Source organism: Choloepus didactylus, chromosome 5 (genome assembly GCF_015220235.1).
Source record: "Choloepus didactylus isolate mChoDid1 chromosome 5, mChoDid1.pri, whole genome shotgun sequence".
NCBI lineage: Eukaryota > Metazoa > Chordata > Mammalia > Pilosa > Megalonychidae > Choloepus > Choloepus didactylus.
In genome coordinates, this window is record NC_051311.1 from 49,205,831 (window position 1) to 49,229,236 (window position 23,406).

The 23,406-nt window shown below is 40.7% G+C and overlaps 1 pseudogene; it reads left to right on the top strand.

Moving 5' to 3' along the window:
* Positions 1-286: 286 nt before the first annotated feature.
* On the top strand, positions 287-5,425 carry LOC119535293 (annotated as a pseudogene).
* The last annotated feature ends 17,981 nt before the right edge of the window (positions 5,426-23,406 follow it).

The window sequence follows — 23,406 nt, forward strand, 5'->3', positions numbered from 1 at the left end:
CGTCTTATTGGGTGCTGCGGCGCGCGAGCGATCCCATTGGGTGCGCAGGACCCAGCTCACTGTGTTCCACCGAGGAAGCGGCGAGAGGGGAGATGAGAGAAGCTGACGGGAAGGGAGAGATGGAAATGAGAGAAAGTGCTGGAGCAGAGAAACCCAAGAGGGAGGGGGAAGGCTGCCAGGAAAGAACCCGTCAGCCCCTTTGTGCTTGCATTTTAGGCTTTGCCTTATGAAGAGACTCAAAGCCCTCACTTCTGGGTCTTAGTATGGAATAAACACACTTGCCATCATGAGGCTACAGAAATTGCACCGCTGGTCTCTGGCTTGCCCCCGCCCCACCCAACAGAGCTTCCCAGGCCTGGGCTTCCTCCTGTGGTCCTTATTTTCTAGCTGCCTCCGAGAATCCAGTGTCTGGGAGCCTGAGCTCAACAAGTGCGACGTGGGGTGGTAAGGAAGGGAGTGGGGACTGTAATTACATACTAAGGAGGCGCTGCCGCTCTAGGACAAGCAATGAATGGCCTTAAAGGATCAAATCTGCCCCACTTTCTGGGTTTCTCCTCTGAACTTGACCTCTGACATATTTTGCTGCCAACATTTTTCAGACTGCTGGCTATTAGCAGAGCATGCTCAGAAGAGCTCAAGACAGTTTGGGTGAATGCACAAGCTGACTGGGGATCAATTCCAGGCACAGATGGAGCAGGGCAGGGCCTGTCAGGGATGTAACTCCCCTCAGGGAAATTTCCCAAAGCTGGGGACTCCTGGCCTGGAACCTCTCTGAATGGTTCACTACCCTATTCCATTAAGGCTGCCTCAATTTTTTTTTTTTTCTCTCTCTGTCTCATTCTTTCATTTTCTTTTTTCCATTTCCTCTCCCTTGTTTTTTTCTTTTCTCTTGGCCACATCTGAAATTTCTTTTTGGCCCCATGGACATCTCTGAGTCTACAGGGCATTTGATAAAAAAGGGTGCCTAAGGCTTCCCTCCTTAAGTCCACCCCAAATGAGGGTTTCTTTCTTCTGGCACTGTTCCGGTTTGCTAATGCTGCCGGAATGCAAAATACCAGAAATGGATTGGCTTTTATAAAGGGGGGTTATTTGGTTACAAAGTTACAGTCTTAAGGCCATGAAGTGTCCAACAACAACAGGGTACCTTCACTGATGGATGTCCAATGGTGTCCAGAAAACCTCTGTTAGCTGGGAAGGCACATGGCTGGCGTCTGCTCCAGAGTTCTGGTTTCAAAATTTGTCTCTCCAAAATGTCAGTTGTCAGCTTCCAACGGCCGTCTTCAAAATGTGTCTCTCAGCTGAAGCTAGCAATGAGCTCTTTCTGTCTGAGCTTTTATAGGGCTCCAGTGAACTAAGCAAGGCCCAGGCTGTATGGGGAGGGCCACGCCTCCATGGAAATTATCTAATCAGAGTTACCACCTACAGTTGGGTGGGTCGCATCTCCATGGAAACACTCAAATAATTCCAATCTAATCAAAACTAATACATCTGCCCACACAAGATTGCATCAAAGAACATGGAGTTTGGGGGGACATAATACATCCAAACTGGCATGGGCACCTTGAGGAAATTTATTACCACAAAGTGCCTTCAACGCTAAGCTCCACCCCAAGCCTGTCAGCTAAAATGCACAATTTACTTTACAGCTGTTTAAAGCAACTAAATGCAACAGCTAATATACAGTGCAGTTTTAAAGTAATAAGGTTGACACTACAAGACACAGAGGAAAACCACGTCATCACTTCAATTACATCTAAACGGTGGTGGTAGCAATGCAATCTTGCTTCACTCAAAATTTTCCCACACGGGTTGTATGCCCTTTCCAGGTACCCTTAGTTATCACTCCTCTGTTCATTTCTTTTGGCCAGGCTCCCTGGGTCTGGGGGAAGGGGATGGGTGGTCAGCATCCTCTGTGGTTCTACTCCTGCCTGCCTCTTGGAGGCTTTGGAAACCAAAGCTCCTAAGTTCTTCTGGCTGCCCAGGTCCACCACACACTTCCTGGGCTCTGTTCTTACACGTCTGTTTTTCCTTTTAGTTCTTACCCTATTTCCTCCTGTCCTTGAACATACCATTCTTGGCCCTCCCTTCACTCGGATTCAGCTTGTTTTTGTGACTCTCTGGCTTGCTTGTCTGAACAACTACATTAATAAGTTCCCTTAGTTTGTCAAAGCTCCTGCCCTTGGACTTAGCAGGAGGGGCCTAACCTGGATGCTCCAGGGCCTGACCCTGTCACCACATCACTTTGACCAATAATGACCAGTAGGCTCCAGAATGCCAGCATCTTCTATTAGCATGTCTTGGCTGGGTTTTGCCTTATACATATTCTTTAGAAGTTAAGTGTATTTGCTTTACCAGAGCCACCTTTTCATTTCCCATCTCAACGGCAGACTCCACTCAGAATACAACCACTCTGAAGGAAGGTTGTTGAGCTGGGCCCTAAAAAATGGGATGCCTGTAAATACTCAAGTGTCTTTTAGACTCTCAGAGCTGGATTGGACCTTAGAGACCACCTAGTTCAATGGTTCCCAAAGGAGATGAGGAGGATTAGAAGAGTTGAAACATACCAGTGATGAGAAACAAATAGTGTAGCCAAACATCTGAAATGTACAGGGCAGGGTAGACTAAGAAGATGGCGCCCAGCCTGGTGATCATTAAAATTGCACAGGAACTAAACTGGCATTTTCCTTTTGGGCTTATCTTTCCTTTCTGTACAGGGTTTCTCTAAAATATTCTTTAATTTCTTAAAACTCTTTGTCCACTTATTTTTGTGAAATAGCCTAACCTGCCTCCTACTCCTTCAGTGGTTTCTCCTATTCACTTGCTGTACTTCCTAAGATTCTCTGTCTTTTCACCCACCAACATGAGTCACTCACAAACACCACATAATTGCATAGATGATGAAATCATCACTTTGTACTTACCACATGCCTTCAAATGTATTCTCATTTAATCATCAAAATCTGAACATGCTGTCTCCTAAAGAAAACACCATCCAGATAACTTCTCCCTCTGTCCTGTGCCCAGTTGACATCCACAGACTTGTCTATACATATACACAGGTAGCTTGGTGCTTAATATCACTCTTCCTGTGGTCTACTCATTTCCAATGAGTCCCAAAGGGAAAGAATAACATAAGGGATGTCATGCCTCCCACATCCTAATGACCACTTGTAGGACATCCTATGAGATTGAGAAACCAATGTTGCTGGAGTTAACTCATCACTCACATCAATCTTAGGAAAGAGAAGGCCTTAGATAGCCAAGGAGAAGATCATTCCTTTGGACAGATTTTTGCCACGGATAAGGAGATAGGATGTTATGCTGTCCTCTCAAGGCAGCAGGAGTTTCTAGGGATCACTCAGGAGCCTGATATGTCTCTTGGGGGATATATTAGGAACTAGTATCTAATAATACATGCCTGAAAAATGTAAAGGCAAAAACTATAAATGCAAAATATAAATGTTTGAGGTGGCAGAGCAAGAAGAGAGGGAGAACACAACCCAGGAAGCAATATGCACTTGCACTGGTGACTGTGGGGCAAAGATGTTTCCTGGTGGACCAGATGTGAGATGTGCTGGAAGGAGATGACCTGGGGTCATCTTCCAAAGCACCCGGCCCCTGAGAACTGCTGGGGGGATGGACTTAGCAGATGGTTAGACCCCTTAGGTTTAGAACCTGAGGACTGGAGGCTTAAGCAGCTATTGGGGGACCCTGTGTCATTGGAACTGCATTGGAGTGTTCTAGTGGGAACTTCAGAGAAACCACAGAAGACAAAGTCGAGTTAACAGTCAGCTTTAAAACTCTGCCAAGGCCAGGGGCACCAACACCACAACAGCCAGAAACTGTACACCTTTTTCCCTAATCCCTTCCCCACTCTCATCTTAGGGTCAGAAGTAGCAGCTAGCAAGTGAGTGAGGAGCCAAAAGAGGAAAAAGAGAAGCAGCCATCCTGTCTACTTCATGTGCTGCAGGTAGTACCGTGCTGGGGCAAGTGAAGCAAAGCTCCAGATTTGATTAATTATGATATGGGGCTGTACCTATTAGTTATAAAAAGAAATCCATTCTTGTGATTAAAGAGGCTAGAAAATCTGAAGACTTCCTCAGGACCTTAACCAGGGCAAAAACTAGCCCACAGAGCATGTTCAAAGAGACAGAGGGGGAGTTGAGTCCCTATTATTCAATAAAATGACTACAAATATTGGCAGACAGACAGTGATGAGCACATAAGGACATATCAAAACATTACTTGATCTACAGCTAAAGTAATTCAGGAGTCCTCTTTCTTCAACAAGGCAGCCAAGAGGCAGATGCAGAGGTACAGATTTTTGCAAAGACATGGCGGGCAAAAACATCGCCCTCAAGGTGGAGCCCAGGGACACCATGGAGAATGTCAAAGCCAAAATCCAAGACAAAGCCAGCAGCCCACCTGATCAGAAGCATCTGACTTTTGCTGGCAAACCGCTAGAGGATGGAAGCCCTCTCTCGGACTGTGACATACAGAAGGAGTCCACCCTAGACCTGGTGCTCCATCTCCAGGTTGGCATCATTGAGCCTTCCCTCTCCCAGCTCACCCAGAAGTACAACTGCCACAAAATGATCTGCCCAAGTGTCTTGCTCGCCTGAAACCCCATGCTGTCAACTGCAGCAAGAATTGTGGCCACACCAACAAACTGCACCCCAAGAAGAAAGTCACATCAGGGCCACTCTTCATGGTTCTCAGCTTCCCAGGGGTCAGCCTCCTCCTAAGCCCCTTTGGGAAGTTGCAGACTTTGCATTTTGACTTTGTCATTCCCACTGCAATGTTTGGCCAGAGGTTGGGTTCACACATCTATCAATGGTGGGGATGCTTGTTTCCTCCCAGGTACTTGTTTTCCATTAGGTACGCTGCCATCTGATGAAGCAAGTGGTGACTTGGTAATGGGTTTATAATTAAAGCTTCTAGGCCTTCTGCAGAGTATTGCACAGAGAGCAGCATGCTTTTATGCTCAGATATACATTTTGCATAAAAACAAAAATTTTTAATAAAACCATATAATCATAAACTGGTATTAGCACAACATAAATTATTGTGTAAATCATGAATTTTCTATTTCTATAGAGAAATAGGAATATCTATTTTCTTTCTAATCCAAAGTCTCTTACTCATAAAGTACTTTATGAGTATGCATGCAAAAGAATCATCTTGGACAATAAGGTTCTTGTTAAAATTCAGTTTCCTTAGGCTTTGTCCTCAGAGATTCCTGCTTGGGATAGAACCTAGAAATCTGCATTTTAATAAGCACTCCAAGTGACTCTCACAACTATTGCAATTTGAGAAAGATTGTTTTAATTATTAGAAATCATATTACCACTCACTGCTTAATATAACCCATTGTTTTTTCCCCAGGCTTGAGTGGAACTGGTTTATGCTGAATCTTTTCATTTAAAACCCTAACATTTGGGGGGCCTTCGACTTTAGCAACTTTACCAGACACCAAACCACCACACTTCTCTCATATGGGAAACTTGTAAATCAGTTCTAATTACCTGCCTTCTAATTTACTAGAAAAATTCATATTTGCCTTTTTTGGAGCTCCTTTTCTTCAGGTGATAGAAACAAAGAAAATGACCAGTTAAACTGTAGATTCACAATGGTTTCCCCCTTCAGAACCACTGCTTTAATCGATAACAAACAACACTGAAGTTTATTCACTAAACACTTTCCAAAGCAAAGATCACACACTCGGGATTAGATACAAATCTGCTTCTGATACATCTGCTTTAAGATGTACAAGTGTGACTAGAATAATAAAAACCAGGCAGGAGGAAATCCATCGAGTTCAGGGATTTTAATCAGCGGCTCGAGTCAATGACCTTTAAGGTCCTTTTCTTCTAAGATTCTGTCATTTGTTTTTCTCTATTAAATTTCTTCTTGGCTTGGGCCCATCATTTCAGCCTGTTGAGAACATTTAGAGTCTTGGTTTTTTGTCTTCTATTGTATTGGCTATTCCCCCCACTTTGATTCATCCTCCGATCTGATGATATGATCCCCATACCTTTGAAGAGATTCTTCCAAGCCGGTAATAAAAACATGGACCAGGAAGATCCCATCTTTAATGCAACACAATTAGACTTATTCTACAAGCAATACCTACATTGCCCCAACTTACACAAAGGAACCTCAATATATGCCAGTAATTGCACAAAAAAAGAGGACAAACAGGTAGCAAATATATTCCCTGTAGGTTGCCAGAGACACATACTGGGTGTGAGTTAGTGTCAGCACTAAGGGAGGTGGCAGTAGCCAGGTAGTAGGGTGAGGGTTGAAAGAAGAGCTTGTAGAAGGACCACAGGGCACTCATAAAAATTGTAAACAATAACAACAGCATTAAGTTGCCTTTATTTAGCATTGTCTGTGCATCAGACTGTGCTAGCACTTTATATGCATTATCTCATTTAATCCCCACAGCCCCTTATAGGAAAGAACTAGTGGCTACAAGCGTGATTTCTGGGGTCAAATAGCTGGGGTTGGAATCCTGACTCTAGCACTTACTAATGTCTAATGTGTGGACTTGGGGAAGTTACTTACTGCTGGAAGATCCACATCTGAAAATGAGGATAATAATAGCACCACTCAAGGGCTTGTGGTATCAGTAGGGAACTCTAGCTGCCATAACAAGCAAGCCCTCAAATCTTAGTGGCTTAACGTAATAGAAGTTCACTTCACACATAGAACAATCCAAATGGTCTTCCACATGCAAATTCAGGGACCCTCGTTCCTTCCACTTTGTGACTGCCAAAATGAAAGTGGCTGGGGAAGGGGGTAGAGTTATGCACCAAACCTAAAAGTGATGCACATTACACAATACCCAGAACTCAGTTACGTGTCTACTTCAGTTACAAGGCAGACTGGGAAATGCAATCCACGTGAAGTCCTTGGAACTGTACTTGGCACATAGTAAATGCATAATGTGGCTATACGTGCAAAGGTTTGCAACCTGTGTCAGAGGGCCTCAGGGCCATTTATGGTCCCCAGGCTAAGAAACACTCCTCCTACGATTCCTTTGTTTTTGTTTGCGGGTATAAATAGCACCCTGAAGCTAAGGAGGGGAATGGCATGATCAGACCAGGCTCTGCAGTCTGGGTGGGGGAGGCACATGCTGGGGTGCTTTGGGAGGCAGAAATGATGTCTGACTTGAGGCAGCAGCAGAGAGGAGAGAAAGGACAGGACTCACTGAGGTGTGTAAAAGAGGACTCGGTCATCAGCTGAATGTGGGGGGATGGTGAGGAAGAAGATCTAAGGAGGGCTACCAGTTTTCCAGGTTGGATAATAGGCTGGTGGCAATCACTGAGAAAGGGAAGATGGGAAGGAAAGGGTAACGATGAATTTACGGATAACATTCATTCATTCTCCTGCTTTGTTTCCAACATGGGTCAAAAGCATATCCATTTATCTCCTTGAGGTCAGTATGATTATTTACTTTAGTTTCTGGGTGGCATTTTCTCAATGTAATAGAATTTCCAGTAAAGCTTATTCTTTCCTTCTCTCTCAAAGCTGAGGTCTTTTCATATACATCCTGTCCTTGGCAAGAATCCTTGGAGAGTAGCCTGGGACATACCTAGTGGTAAGCCACCTGCTCTGGGTTGAGGGTGGATCTATTCTAGTCATGGGCTTTGTGATCTGGACAAAGGAATTGAGTATGTGCCTGTCAAATTGTCAGGCGATACTAAATTTGGTGGGCCAGCTGAATTCTAGCAGAAAGCATGCAAAATAAGGTTTAGCAAATGGGGAAAAATTAGCCCACAGAAAAAATTTGGATGAAATTCAGTAGGGCTATATGGCCCTGGCATTCTAACTCTAGGACTGCAACTAGCTGTGTGACCCTGTGGTTTGGGGACAACTCCTCAGCACCATACCGAAGAGTTTTGGAGCCAAAGGAACCTTTGAGAAGAAGCCATCCCCTCATTTTATAAGCATCAGAATAAAAGGTTTCTTCCAACTTTAAACTGCTAAGGTTCTCAAAGTTCACTTTCTCTGAACTCGCCTGATCCCCTCCCCATCCTAATAGAATTAGTTGCACCTGCCCTCCAGTCCCATAGGCTCTGCTCATTCCTCTATGAGGCTTCATTATACTTAACATTGCTCACCTGATTCCCCTTCTAGATTATCAGTGCCTTGATAAAAGGACTGTATTTTCCATATCTCTGCATTCCCAGGGCCTATAATAGTGTCTGGCACTTAATACCTGATCAATAAATTTTGGTTGAATAATAAAAAGAAACCTCACATTTCTTCATGTATTATGGTTCTCATATTTTCCCACCCCAGATGCTCTCCTCTAGACACAATATAACCCAGTAACTCTCTTAAAATTATAAAGGTCAAAACTCTTGATACAGTTCTTCGTATCTTTGACCACCATAAAATATAGGAAGGAAACATACTTTGTGCCTGGACACATGTTCATAGAAACTGAAGATTGCATTGCATTGGCTTATTTTTAAAGCCACATCATATTAAGCTTGTGGTCAGCTAAAAGACTAAGATATTTTCAAGTGGAGTTCCGCCAGGCTGCAGCTCTGACATTCTGCATATGTGCAATTGATCTTGAACCCAAAATGTAGAACTTTACTTTTTTGTTTGTTTGTTTTAGCTCAAGGTTAAAATAAAATCCAGTCAAAATCATTTTGAATTTTATACATTCTGTAACTACATTAGCAATCCTTCCTGGCTTCAAGTCATTGGCAAATTTGAAATACATATCATTTCTGTTTTTTTCCCATTCTTTGACAACGATGTAACCACCCTCATCCATGTTGACTCAGAACCACTCATAAAACTTGTGGGTATCCCCCCTACGTGGGATCAGACACCCAGGGAAGTGAATCTCCCTGGCAACGTGGAATATGACTCCCGAGGAGGAATGTAGACCCGGCATCGTGGGATGGAGAACATCTTCTTGACCAAAAGGGGGATGTGAAAGGAAATGAAATAAGCTTCAGTGGCAGAGAGATTCCAAAACGAGCCGAGAGATCACTCTGGTGGGCACTCTTACGCACACTTTAGACAACCCTTTTTAGGTTCTAAAGAATTGGGGTAGCTGGTGGTGGATACCTGAAACTATCAAACTACAACCCAGAACCCATGAATCTCGAAGACAGTTGTATAAAAATGTAGCTTATGAGGGGTGACAATGGGATTGGGAATGCCATAAGGACCAAACTCCACTTTGTCTAGTTTATGGATGGATGTGTAGAAAAGTAGGGGAAGGAAACAAACAGACAAAGGTACCCAGTGTTCTTTTTTACTTCAATTGCTCTTTTTCACTCTAATTATTATTCTTGTTATTTTTGTGTGTGTGCTAATGAAGGTGTCAGGGATTGATTTAGGTGATGAATGTACAACTATGTAATGGTACTGTAAACAATCGAAAGTACAATTTGTTTTGTATGATTGCATGGTATGTGAATATATCTCAATAAAATGATGATAAAAAAAAAAAAAAAAAAAAAAGATACTGGAATGTCCCATTCAACTAGTGGTCAGTGCCTGGATGTTCATTTTTTACTCCTTAAATGTACATATACTTTTATATAGATATATGTATAAATATATATTCTTTTATATATATGTCTATGTATGTATATATATTTTTTCTTCTATATGATGAGATATTTTACAATAAATTTAAAAATTTGTTGTAACATATATATAATAAATGGATATTAATTAAAAAAAAAAAAAAAAACTTGTGGGTAAAACTGTAAGCTGAAACTGCACTGCAAAATACTACCAGCTAGTCCTTCTTTCATCATCTTATACTCAGAGGTCTTATAGATGACATTTTTAAAGATCTACTAAAAACCACACATACTTTACTTACAACAGTCTTCTCAATTTGCCAGTTAAGTACTCCCTTAAAATATAAATAAAACAAGGCCTGTATAATACAACTTCTTAGAATACAGATGCAGGCCATGGTGCCAATGGCATGCTCTGGTAAATTCTCATCATCTCCACACACACACACACCCACACCCCCACTTTTAAATAAATCTAATTGAGGCTATGACTTGGCGTTGATATTGAGATGACTTTCTTTTTTTGGGATCCCATCTGAAACCTATATCCAATATTATTTACCTCTTTCAGGATTCTTCAAAAATGACCAACTGTGTGTCTTCATAAATGAAAAACTGCGTGTTAGGCAATGGTTTCTCAGACTTTACACCCAAAGCATAGCAACAAAAGAAAAGATAAATAAATGGGACCTCATCAAAATTAAAACCTTTTGTGCATCAAAGGACTTTATCATGATGGTAAAAAGACAACCTAGGCAATGAGAAAAAATACTTGGAAACCACATATCTGATAAGGGTTTAATATCCAGAATATATAAATAAATCCTAAAACTCAATAACAAAAAGACGAACAACCCAATTTAAAAATAAGCAAAACATTTGAATAGACATTTCTCTAAAGAAGATAGACAAATGGCCAAAAAGCACATGAAAAGATGCTCATCCTCATTAGCCATCAGGGACAGGCAAATCAAAACTACAATGAGATACCATTTCACACCCACTGAAATGGCTACTATATAAAAAACAGAAAATTACAAGTGTTGGAGAGGATGTGGAGAAAAAGTAACACTCATTCGTTGGTAGTGGTAATGTAAAGTGGTGCAGCTGCTATGTAAGATATTTTGGCGGTTCCTCAAAAAGTTAAGTATAGAATTACCATATGATCCGACAATCCCACTTCTACGTATATATCCAAAAGAATTGAAAGTATGGACCTGTAGAGATATTTTCACACCAAAGTTCATAGCAGCATTATTCACAATTGCCAAAAGAAGGAAGCAACCCAAATGTCCATCAACCCATGAATAGATAAACAAAATGTGGTATATACATACAATGGAATATTATTCAGCTGTAAAAAGGAATGAAGTTTGGATACATGTGACAACATGGATGAACCCTGAAGGCAACATGTTAAGTCAAATAAGCCAGACACAAACAGATAAATATTGTATCATCTTACTGTTATGAAGTATTTAGAATAAGCAAATGAATAGAATCAGAAACTACAATTTCGGTGTGCTGGTTTGAATCTGTTATGTACCCCATAAAAGACTATGTTCTTTTAATCCACTCTTGTGGGGGAAGACCTATTGTGGGTGGGATCTTTAGATTAGATTGTTTCTATGGAGATGTGACCCACCCAACTGTGGGTGTGAACTTTTGATTAGATTATTTCCATGGAGATGCAACCCCACCCATTCAAGGTGGGTCTTATTTAGTTTTCTGTAGCCCTTAGGAGAGCTCAGGGGGAGAGAGAGAGAGAGAGAGAGAGAGAGAGAGAGAGAGAGAGAGAGAGGGAGGAGGGAGAGAGAGAGATTGAGAGAGAGAGCTCAGAGCCAACACAGACCCAGACACTTGGAAATACAGACAGAAAGATGTTTGGAGATGCTAAGCTAAGAGATGAAGCCCAGAGTTTGCCCCGGAGAAGCTAAGTGAGAACCCACAGATGCTTAAAGAGAAAGACACTGGAATCAGAAGCTGAAAGCAATGCAACCTGGGAGCAAAGGACCAGCAGATGCCAGCAACGTGCCTTCCCAGCTGACAGAGATGTTCTGGACACCATTGGCCTTTCCTCAGTGAAGGTATCCTCTTGCTGATGCCTTAGTCTGGACGCTTTTATGGCCTTAGGTCTGTAAATTTGTAACCAATAAATCCCCTTTATAAAAGCCAATCCATTTCTGGTGTATTGCATTTCAGCAGCTTTAGCAAGCCAAAACAATAGGTTACCAGGGATGGTGGGGGTAGGGAATGAGGAGTTAATACTTAAATTGTACAGAGTTTCTATTTGGGGTGATAGAAAAGTCTTAGTAATGAGTGGTGGTAATGGTAGTGCAACATTGTAAACAAAATGAACAGCACTGAATTTTACACTTGAATGTGGTTAAAAGGGAAAATTTTAGGTTGTTTATATGTTGCTAGAACAAAAATTACAAAAACAAAAAAAAGGACTGTCCAACACAAACAATTAAACCTACTATAAACCGTGGACTATAGTTAATAGTACAATTATAAAAATGTGCTTTCATCAATTATAATAAATGTACCACACTAATGCAAGGTGTTAATAATAGGGGGTATATGGGAACTCTGTATTTTATGCATGATTTTTCTGTAAACCTACAACTTCTCTAATAAAAAAAAAAACTGTGACTTTGAGATCATAGGACATGGCAGAGTTACTTAGACTTGAAACTAAGCTTTGTTGAGGTGGCATTGACAAGCATGGGGGAGCTAGTCTGGACTCCCCACTATGTGGCATGTGTCAGCAGCCAGTGAGACTGATTATTATTTCTTCTGATTTTTGCCTGATTCTACAGTAACAGACAATAGAATAGTCCTCTGTCACCCTGAATATGCTCAACCATTAGACACAGCCCCCTGGTGAGAACATTCTCATCCTTATCTCCAGAAACTTTAAATCTTTCCCCTAGTTGACTTGAAGAATTTAGCCATGCTGGTATTCTTCTGATCTCTGATGCTGAACATGGAGGACTGAATGGTACCATATTCCTAAGAGGCCAAGCTGATCACCATAAGAGGCCAAGAAATTAGAAGAGGACCTTTCAGTCATACATGTCAGACTTAGATGTCAAGTCACAGAGCAGGGTCACTTTCCCTGATAAGGCCTGTTAGCACCCGGCTGGCTGAGCCAAATTATCGCTTAGAAAGAGAGACACCTGTTACCACTTCCAAGGGAGATGTCTCACCACGTGGAGACGTGCAAACGCTTAACAAGGCCTGCTACCAAGAACAGCAGTTCTGCAATCCTCCGCCACCCCATGGTTTGCAGTGTTGGGGTCACCAGCAGAGCATGACTCTCATGGGCACATATTGGAAGGTTTATTCACTTAGAGAAGAGACAGAGCAAGGTCAGCTTCAAAAGTAGGTGATGTTCCCCCAGGGCCAGTGAGTCTCAACCCTCTGATCTGAGCAGGGAGATGTAACGTGCATCTTCTTTTTCCACAAAACAAAGGACTCTGCTCCCTCCTCACTGTGAAGAAATAGAGTGGCAGGGGTAGGTCAGGTGCCATCAAATTTACATACTTAGCCTGGGAATGTTTACCTGTGCTCAGGACAAAAGGGGAAGGGATGCAATGAGAAGAGTTTTTTTCACCTGACCCAGGCAGCAGGCTGACACATTATTTGTGGGTCCCAGGGAAAGGTGGAAAGCTGCACTTGCCTTCCAAAATACCTCTGGTTGCCTTCAGGAATAGAAGGTGCTGCAACCAAGAGGTAACTGAAAAATGTCCTGATGGGAGAAGGAGTTTTCCTCTTTTGCCTATAAGCTTTGTTCAGACTATAACTGTGGAACTAGGTGAGGGATATCCATGCTCTTGCTCTCATGATGTGTCAGACATAATGAAATCAATAAAATTTCCTATGGTCTGGGTACTGGACCAGGCTGTATCTTTTCCACCTGACTCCAGAACTGCAAAAAGCCATAACCTTACAAAGTAGGTCCACTGATGAATTTATTTTAGGGTAGAGTATCAAAGTTTGAGAATTTAAAAAGTAACTTAGAGATGAAGTAGTCGAATTAGCTATTTTTATAGGTAAGGAAACCGAAGCCCAGAGAGGTTCAGTGACTTGCCTAAGGTCAGACAGTTAAAGTTAAAGCTGGCCCTTGAACTTTGAAGTTCCAGGCTCCTGTCACTGTAACAAGCTGCTGTTCCTTTTGAAATTTGGCCATGGGATTCTCCATCATGCTTTTATTTTCCTATTTGAAGATGCTTTTTCTTGCTAGACAATTATGAACGGTTGGAATGGTTCTGGCTTCTGCTAATATCATGCCGTGTTTTCTAACAGTGGGAAGATGGAAGATGGAAAATTTAGAGACAGAGAAGACAGTATGTAAAAACAGGGTTGGGGAGAACTGATTGGGTGCAGGTGTAACACAGAGACAAGAGAGGTCACAGCTGACCACAGATGGAGACATGCAGCAATGGAGTGCTATTAGTAAAAGTCAGAACAATACCACGATAGATTTATAGGATGGTATGTAAAGCCCAGGAAGCAAACATTAAGCTGCATTCTACATTAGTCTATTGAATATGATGCCCAGTTTTTTACACTTGGAAAAGAGAGAGCCCAGAGAGTAGAAAAAAAAAAATGACAGGAAATCGTTACTTAGTATAAAAGTTAAGGAATTTGGACTGGAGGCAGAAGAGGGGCTGAAGGAACCATTTTCACAGACTCCACCCATTGTTTGGTTGCTTGAGCACATAGGAAAAAAGGAGAGGGACATTGCCTCAGCTAGAAATTTCCCTCCAACCTGCTGGCCTCTCAGTAAAGAATTTTAGAAGTCAATTCTGTCTTTTCTTTCAAAGTTAAGATCCCCCTGCCTGAGGTCTCTCTCTGCAAAGTCTTGAAGGCCTTGCAGAATCAGTTCTTATTAAGTATGGTTTCTCTACCCATGCAGGGTTTTATTTAGTGAGTTATCACCTCTACATGCTGGTTACAGGGACTTCAATAGCAAAAGCAGTTGAGCAGCCCCAGGATTGGGGCTGAAACCCCATACTGACCTCAGCAGTCTTGCCTCTGCCTGATTTCTGAAACTGTTTTCAGCTGATATATGTAAAAGATTTTCTTAGTCTTCAAAAAATCCCTCTGGGTTATCTAAACCACAACTACCTTACCCTCATACTTGAATTGCTTTAGATAACAGCACATTGAGTATGATGGAAATAGATGGATCAACCACAGAGTCTTAACCTTGAATTCCAGAAATTAAAAACAGCATTCTTCTGATATGAGACTTATCTTGTGCAGTAATCCAATATTTTGGAGAAAAGTTGGTGATGACTTTAAGACAATTCTTCCTTGTCATTTCTTCTTTGCCCTTTGACAGAGATATTTAGCTTCTTTTCATCTCTCCTGTAAAAAAAAGAAAAAGGAAAGAAAAGAGAAAGACCCGCAAAGGAGAAAGAGCCTGACAGCAATCACATACTAGACACTTACAGGTCAAAGACCACAAGTGGAAAAGTTCCTACAGCTGGATTTCCCCATCTTTCCCCAAAAGAAATGCCTGGTGGCAGCAATGTGGGGAAGGATGCTGAATCCCAACTACAATGGGAGAGCTTCAAGAAGCAGTGTCCCCATTGGCTGTCTACAGGGGCCAGGTGGTTCTTGCTTCTCCATAGAAGCATGGACTTTGCTTACTCTGTCTGGTCCCAGAGCTTAAGAGCTCTTTGGAAGGAGCTCTGGGACACACAGGGTCAAGAGAATGCTAGACACAGCAGAGAATGGCCTAGTCCTCAAGTACGTACCACCAGAAATTCAGAAGATCAAGTATATCAATAGATGGAGGCCATGAAGGGTTGGGAGCACAGGCTTTGTGGTCCGATAGACCTGGGATTGAATATTGCTTCCATCAATCCCCTTCCCCAAGCCTTGGCTGATCCACAACTGTGTACAAAAACAAGTCCACACAACCTCTGGAAATTGCAAGTCTCGCACAGGATCAAACTACACATAAAGTTTTTTCAGTAAGGCTTTATCTTGTACATCTTTCTATACCAACAGACGAAGATTGATCTTGATAATTTTAGTGATTGTATGGTATTGCACTCTATGGCCATAATTTATTTTTGCCATTTCCCAAGAATGAATGTCAAGTTGCTTGCAGTTTTTTGTTATGACAAACAATGTGGTGAATAGCCTTGTACAAATATCTGTATAAAAATGTAACTGTGAGAAAATTCCCAGAAAGACAATTACTGAAAGTGCCTTTAACATTTTGATGTCAAATTGTTCTCTAAGAATCTCTACCAATTTATCCACCCACTAATGGTGCCCAAGAAGACTTCTTTCTAATGAGGCATTATTAAGGAAAGACGACAGGCATGTTGAAGAAGAAACTAAAAGTGTCTTTTGTTATTCTTCAGCTCTCCAGAAAAGCATTGTTGGTGCTATTTTGAGGGTCCTTGGGTGCTGACTCCACTGAAGATGAGAGCACAGTTGTATTCTTCTCAGAGGGGACATCTGTCAGAATCTGGGCTTATTTTTGGCAACTCAGTGACATGCCCCCTGCATTTCCAGGGAACTCTTGGCTTCCCTCAACAATGACCCATTTTGTGCAGAATATTTAGCTGGTCTCTCAATTTTGTTGTCTATTCTGCAACCTATTTTGAAATTTGATATGTTAGTTCCCAGCAAAAAATTAGGATCCTATACTCTCTGTTATTTGGCTGGGAAGGGTATGTGAGTAAAACATGGTTTTTATTTTTACATTTTATAATTTTTATAATGCAAAACTGCAGACACATAAAAGCAGAGTAAATAATGTGATGAATCTCTGTGTACCTAACACCCACCTCCAATATTTATCAGCTCATGACTCATTTACCTATACTCCTACTAAACCCCAACTCCTATGTTACTTTGAAGGAAATCCCAGACATCATATCATTTCATCCATAACTATTTCAACCCTACCTCTAAAATATAAGGTCTTTAAAAAAAGACATAATCACATTACTATTAACACACCTTAATAATTAACAAAAATTTTTAACATACTCAAAAAATCCAATCAGTGTTCAAATTTCCAATTGCCTCATAAAATTTTTAACATGATTTTTAAATGTTAGAAAAGCAAGTATTCAGGGCCTGGAGAACTGAGTTCAAGTCCCTAATTTGTCCTTCTCTCCCTGGGTGACTTAGGCAACTCCCCTGACTTTACTTTGCCTTTGTTTCTTAGAATTTTAGAGCTAGAAAAGACCAATGAATCCAAATATTTTCAGATGATGCTGATGACAGGAGGAAAGGAAAAGAAAAATCCCATTGTAACAATTGAAACTAGAGTCAAGTTCTAATTTCAATATAATAGTGACAAGATCAATAAATCTCCACTGAATTCAATAAAAGTTACAAAAGTCTGTCTACTCATATCCCTGTGAAAGAGATATGTTAGGGTCAGGGGATCCTTATCTTCTCCTTTTGGCAGATGAGTGCTTTTCAAAATGAAGTTGCTATAGAAGATGCTTTCATTTCAAAGTGCTTAGTTCCATAGACACTCCTTTAAAATAACCCCATGTTGGTTAGGAGATTGAAAATGGGGAAGAAGGAAAGGAGGAAGAAAGATTAGCCAATGATTCTGAAAATCAAGGGATGCCATTGGTAGCTCTATTATCAAATGAGATGAGTATGCATATATAATTGTGATTAGAGAAATGCTGATCTCCAGGTGGTCCTAAATCACACCTAGTATTATTTCCCATTTAATTTCTATTAGCAGCAATCAAATTTCTTTTTTAAAGACATAAATGTATTCTCTATCAAAATCTAGAAGACAAGGAGAAGGAAGGGAAAATGGCCAAATCAAGACACATATTGACAGGAAATAAAAAATAAATATATTACTAAAAACTTGTGGAAGATTTTAAAAAAAGACCATTGCAAATGCCTTTTCCTTGCTCTTTGTGTATGTGCGTGTGTGTGTGTGTGGTGGTGGTGGTGGGGGTTGGGTGGGGATGATGGCGGTAATAGTGCAAAGGGAGGGATGGAAAAAATGAATAAAATAATAATCTGCAGTTCTTATTGTGGGGTGGTGAAGACAGAGTTGAGAACTCTCCATTACTGCAGCACCAGGTAGAGTGCACCTTCCAGGAACTCTGTGTATATCTTCTCAAAGAATGGGATCCTTTTGTTTTAGAAGAAAAATAAAAGATGGCAGGTAGGTACCTTCTCTCTCTCCTGATGTCCCAGTACTCAGGACTTGAAGAGGAGGCCATTTACATTATAGTCTATCTTGTACAAAAATATGCAAAAACCCTAGGACTACACCCAGCCATACACCCCAGTTGTTCTTTTCAGCTGCTTCTTTCCCAGCCTCCCAGTGATGAATTCAGGCTTACTTCCAGTCCACTGGTAGAACTCAGCAGTGTGTGTGTGTGTGAGAGAGATGATGATGAGAGAGAGAGGGAGAGAGAGAAAGAGAGAGAGAGTGTGGAAGGGAAGAGAAATGAGGGAATAAACAGGCCACAAGAGAATATACTGTATATAATCCTTCAAAATGGGCAATGACAGGAAAAGCAGCACTTCACTGACAGGTCTGATTTTTTTTTTTTAATAATCCATTAAATTATGGAGAAGAAGCCAGCAGCAGCTTAGCTATTGGTAAACCATTGTGCTAATTATTCAGGGAAAAGAGAGGGGGCAAAAGCAGAGCTTACTGTCATGCACTTTAAGGAATTATGTAGGACTTAAAACTGAGATAGATTTCCAGACTAAATCTGGAGCTGGTGCTTGGAGTCTGGTCTCTTTTAAGCCAAAGCTTTTTGAAATTGAAGCAGGAAGATGATGAGCAATTAAAGGATGAAGCATTCAGTGGAAGGAAGAGCATACTTTTGATTGTACTCAGGTATGTATATAAAAACATTTATGTTATATATCTAGCATGATTACAATTATTTTAACAAATAACAGCTAGAAAGAAATTATGTCAAAATTTTAATAGTGCTTATCTTCGAGTGGTGGGATTCTAGTGGATCCCTCCCCACTCCTTTCTACCTTTGGTGTGTTTTGTTTTTGTTTTTGTTTTTTTGCCTTTCCTTTATTTTCTCCAGTGAAAATAAGTTTTTAAAGGTAAGAATCCTTCGTTTATTCTTGGCAAAGTTCTTAATATAGATAGATGAAAGATCAACATTTGACCTTTAAAATGGATAAAAGTCATTGCATTTTTCAGTTTCAGAAAAGTTTTCAATATCACAGGAAGTGGGCTATTGTAATAGAAAATTCATATTCCAGAACATGCAATATTCAATAAGATGAATCCACACTTGGCCTTAAAAATAGCTAAGAATAGATTTTATTTTTGCTTAGTCCTAATTTTCGTGTAGATGAAACTCAGTCCTTCAGCATTTAAAAGTTATATTAAAAGGCAGCCCTCTAGGGACCAGAAACCAGATTTTTACGCTTGGATACCTAGAGCACTTGCTGAAGGCCATTTTGTTTTTATGACCATTTGGTTCAGAATTAATGAGAACTACTTTACATAGACATCATTTTGGGTTCTAAAACAGCACCTTTTGAGGATTCTTTCCCCTCAACGTCTAGATAGAGATTATCAAAGTTGATATTTTTGTTCCCAATCCATTAGTGTTTCTAGTTTATGAACCTCAGAGATAATTATCTTTTAAGGTCCACAATTTTAGATCACTTTTTATGTTATTAAAGCAACCAATTACGATGGTAAACACACAAGGAATTTGGAGACTGTTGGAAGGAATAAGAAAACCAACTTCAAAGATAACCATTGAAGGGGCACAAAGATCAAGAAAAGCTTCTTTGTCTTGATTGAAACCTCATATTTTTACACCTTTTGAAATGTTTCCTTTTTCTTCTCAAAGATAATCTTTAGTATAATTGGGTCATGCTTTATTTTTTAATACATTCTGTTAATCTCTACCTTTTGACTGGAGAGTTTAATCCATTTACATTTAAAGTGAACATTGATAATGCAGGACTTTCTTCTGTCATTTTGCTATTTGTTTGTTTTTATTATGTCTTATACCTTTTTATCCTTCAATTTTTCCTTTATTGCCAATTTTTGTATTTAGATAATCTTCTGTAGTGAACCTGTTAGAGTCCTTTCTCATTTCCTTCTGTGAATATTTTTCAGATATTTTCTTTGTGGTTACCATGGGGCTTAAATTTAATATCCTAAATCTAAAAGAATCTAATTTGATTTGATACCAACCTAACTTCATTCGCATACACAAACTATGTTCCTGTTTCCCTCTGTTCCTCCACCTTTATGTTGTTCTTGTCACATATTACATCTTCATGCATTTTGCATACAAAACAACAGATTTATCATTACCTGTAAGCATTTGCATTTTAGAACCTGTAAGAAGAAAAAAGTGGAATTGCAATCCAAAAATCAAGATAGCTCTGTCAGTTTTTGCTAGTGGGTTCAAAGATTCTCTGGAGAATCTCATTCGGCCATCCTGGTCAACTGGAACTCAAAGGATGATTTTATTATACATAGTGGTATACTTACGGGAGATAGTTATATTGACTAAACAATGACTGGATACAATAAATATGAGTTTGTCCACTGTATATGAGCTTTTGGTGTGGTGAGTGAGCAGGGTACCTGTGAGAATGTAAACACTGGCCCGGTTTCAGCTCAGAAACCCTCCTTAGAGATGTCAGAGCTAGAACCTACTTAATAATGAACTAGGAAAAACTGTGCAGAAGAGGTGAAAATGATGCAACAGGTATTGAGTAACAATTCTGGAGCAGGCACTCATATTTATTAACTCTTTCATTTCATTAACTTTCAAAAGCAGTCTGGGAGGTAATGTTGGAATACCCATTTTACAAGGTTATGGATTGAGGAGGCCAAGTGACACAAGTTGTATGTAGAAGGATTCAAATCCAGTGCTGAAAGACTCATGCACCTGTGCTCTTATAACCACCATCCCTCTCTCCCCCAGCCTCTCATGAAGGGCACATGGAACTGCTTGAGAAGTGGAGACAAGAGGGAAACCACTGGACAATGAACGTCAGCAAAAGACCTGTGGAGAAGACCTTGGGCATGCTTCACTATAGTGGTTCAAGAGTAAAGGAAAGGAATCTAGAATACCTGGGGAGGAGTTTTAATGTGGAGAGGAAGTATGCTTTGTTAGAGCTAACTCATTACACATCTTAAAGCAGTGGACAGTGAAGAAGAGTTTAATATCAGCATTAAGAACCAACTTCAGTGGGTATGGATAGGGCACAGTTTAGTTCTGATCTATAAGTACTTATTGAGCACTTACCATACATCAGGCATTACTGATCATTGGCAATACAAAGATGAGTAAGCCAGATCCCTGTCCTCCAAGGCAACCCAATTCCTGGGGAGAACACCAAAGAAAACACTAATTTAATCTCAAAGTGCTTAGTGCCATGACAGACACAGCATAATGCCATGGGGCACTTAGCCCTGTTGGTCTTTCAGGGACAGAAGCTTTCCTGGAGGAGGGCACTCCTCGGTGGACCACTCCTAGATATTTAGGGTACTAGGTCCTGGACCTGCCTTTCTCTAATTATTCAACAACTCTCACTGTAGGGTCTTTTAGTGCCCGGAGCCAGTGGTGCTGAGGTGATGGGGAATAAGGGTGTTTCCCACAGACCCTGTTCTCTGCCAAACTCAATGGGCTGAATAATTCATCATGACGTAGAAATCAAAGGTGCACTTCATTGGAATAAAGGAGAGCCAGACTGTCTATCTCTATGTATTTTACCCTAGGCTGTCTATAGGGCATCCAGATATTCTACCTCAAATAGCTGCCAGCAACTACCCATCCATCCAGTCAGAATGCTGCAGCACAAAATTCATAGGGCCAGGCAGAGCATCTTCCCTCTCCAGCTCACCCTACCTCAGGCCAGGGCAGATGTTGTTTAATTCCACCTCCCCCTTGAAGGTGGAAGGATAAATGGCCCTGGTTTGATCCTTATGACTAGTGGTGTTTGCATTCAGTCTTCCAGGACATCACTACCGAGGGTAGGGGAGGAGGAGCCCTTCCTTAGGATTCTAGTTGTCCATTGCTTCCAGTTCTTCTCCACTTACAAAACCTTCTCCTCACCCATTCTATAAAGTACCTACATTTGCTTGTGCTTACTTTTGAAATGTTTTACCGGTTGTTTGCTTCCCAGATGTCTGTTGTGTGTGTGTGTGTGTGTGTGTGTGTGTGTGTGTGTGTGTTATTTCCACTGTTTATATGTGTTCCTATTTCAGACTAAGTCTCTGCATGTCTTCTCATACAATGCAACATTATCCATATCTTTTGACGGAGGCTACTAACCATGGCACTAAACACCATCAAGAAGATTATAAACACACCCGCCTAATCATTATTCAGATATACCACACAGAAAGGTGGTGGTATGTATCTCACTCATGAATCCTTCCTCTCCCTCAGGCATCCCACCTGTAATGGATGTTTTTTTCCTTTTTTAACTGCCCAGCATCTACGCCTCTTCCAATGGTTGGGAATTACCCATTCTATGACTCTTGGTGGGAGGCAGAGCTTACAACCCTGTAGAGAAGCTAAAAGGGTTCTAAACCTTTTTCCTTGGGCCCGCTTAGATGGTTTGCTCCCCACTGACGCTAGGGCTACTGGTTGAAAGAATCATGGATATGGAGATTCATTCTGGTGGAGGTTCAGCTGCTGCATCAGCAGGGTTCTCACCGGACTGGGTGTGACTCTTGCTGCCCATTTCTTCCTTCCTGCTCTACAGGCTTCCAGCCACCCAGGTTCTTTCAGCAAATTACTTTTCCATGTGTATTAGTCAGGGCCTTAAAAAGCACATCAGCTTCCCTTCTTCCCTACCTGTACTACCCAGATGTAACCTGGAAAAATGTAAAAGGTATGTAGGTAGAATAGAACTGAGAGTCTAAGTTGACGACAGAGATGGTGAAGACTGTTAGAGAAATTTCTCTCTTCATGATAGCTAGGAAATAGGCTGAGTGGTTAGAAGGTAACTAGTAATCCCAGCATTTCTTAAACTTGTATTTTAAAAAAAGTTACTTATGCCAGCAATAGGAGAAAAATAACAGGTTTCCTTCTTTCTCTTTTCTGAATCCTTCTCCACTTATTTTTTCTCTCACCCAAACTAAAAGCACATACTTTTGGCCTGCACATTATTGAAATGTTTTACTTTCTGTTTCCCTTAGGATTAGAGTTTTCAGCCTGCTTTCTACTTAACAGTTGTGCTATTTTTTCCTAAACAAAACCTGAGGGAAGAAATTGTTCTCCATCAAATATTTCATCCTCTACCCCCATCCCCCAAGCAGACACAATTGCTTAAAACACACAACATGATCTTCTTTATTTAATTGTTTAATCAGTTTACATTCCACAACTGACAGATTATTTATTTTTATTTTTTCCATGAACAAGTCATTTAATTAATTACCAGACACTTTTCTCTTCAATCGATGGAAATACAATATTTCTGCCAATTTGAAAAAGAAAATTGCAAGATGCAGTCAGTTTCAGTGAAGTCCCCAAATGCTCTCTCTTCCTCAGTCCTTTCAAAGTCGCAGGAACCTGGCAATTTCCCTTTTTGTTCCCCACCCCCCTCCCACTTCCCTGTTAAGTTCACCTCTCAGAATATCACAATAACTTCAAAATCTGGTTTGGATCACCTTTCCTGTAATTAATTAATTATGAGAAGGAACAGACAGTACAATAGATCTGATAAGATGTAGCATTCTTGTTAAGATTAAACAACACATTTATTCACATCATATCAGAACAAATTAACATAATATTTAATCTTATTTTAGCACCAATAACCACAGGACTTGCTACCTCCAAGGGTAGAGGAGTTGTTAGAATCCTGCAGT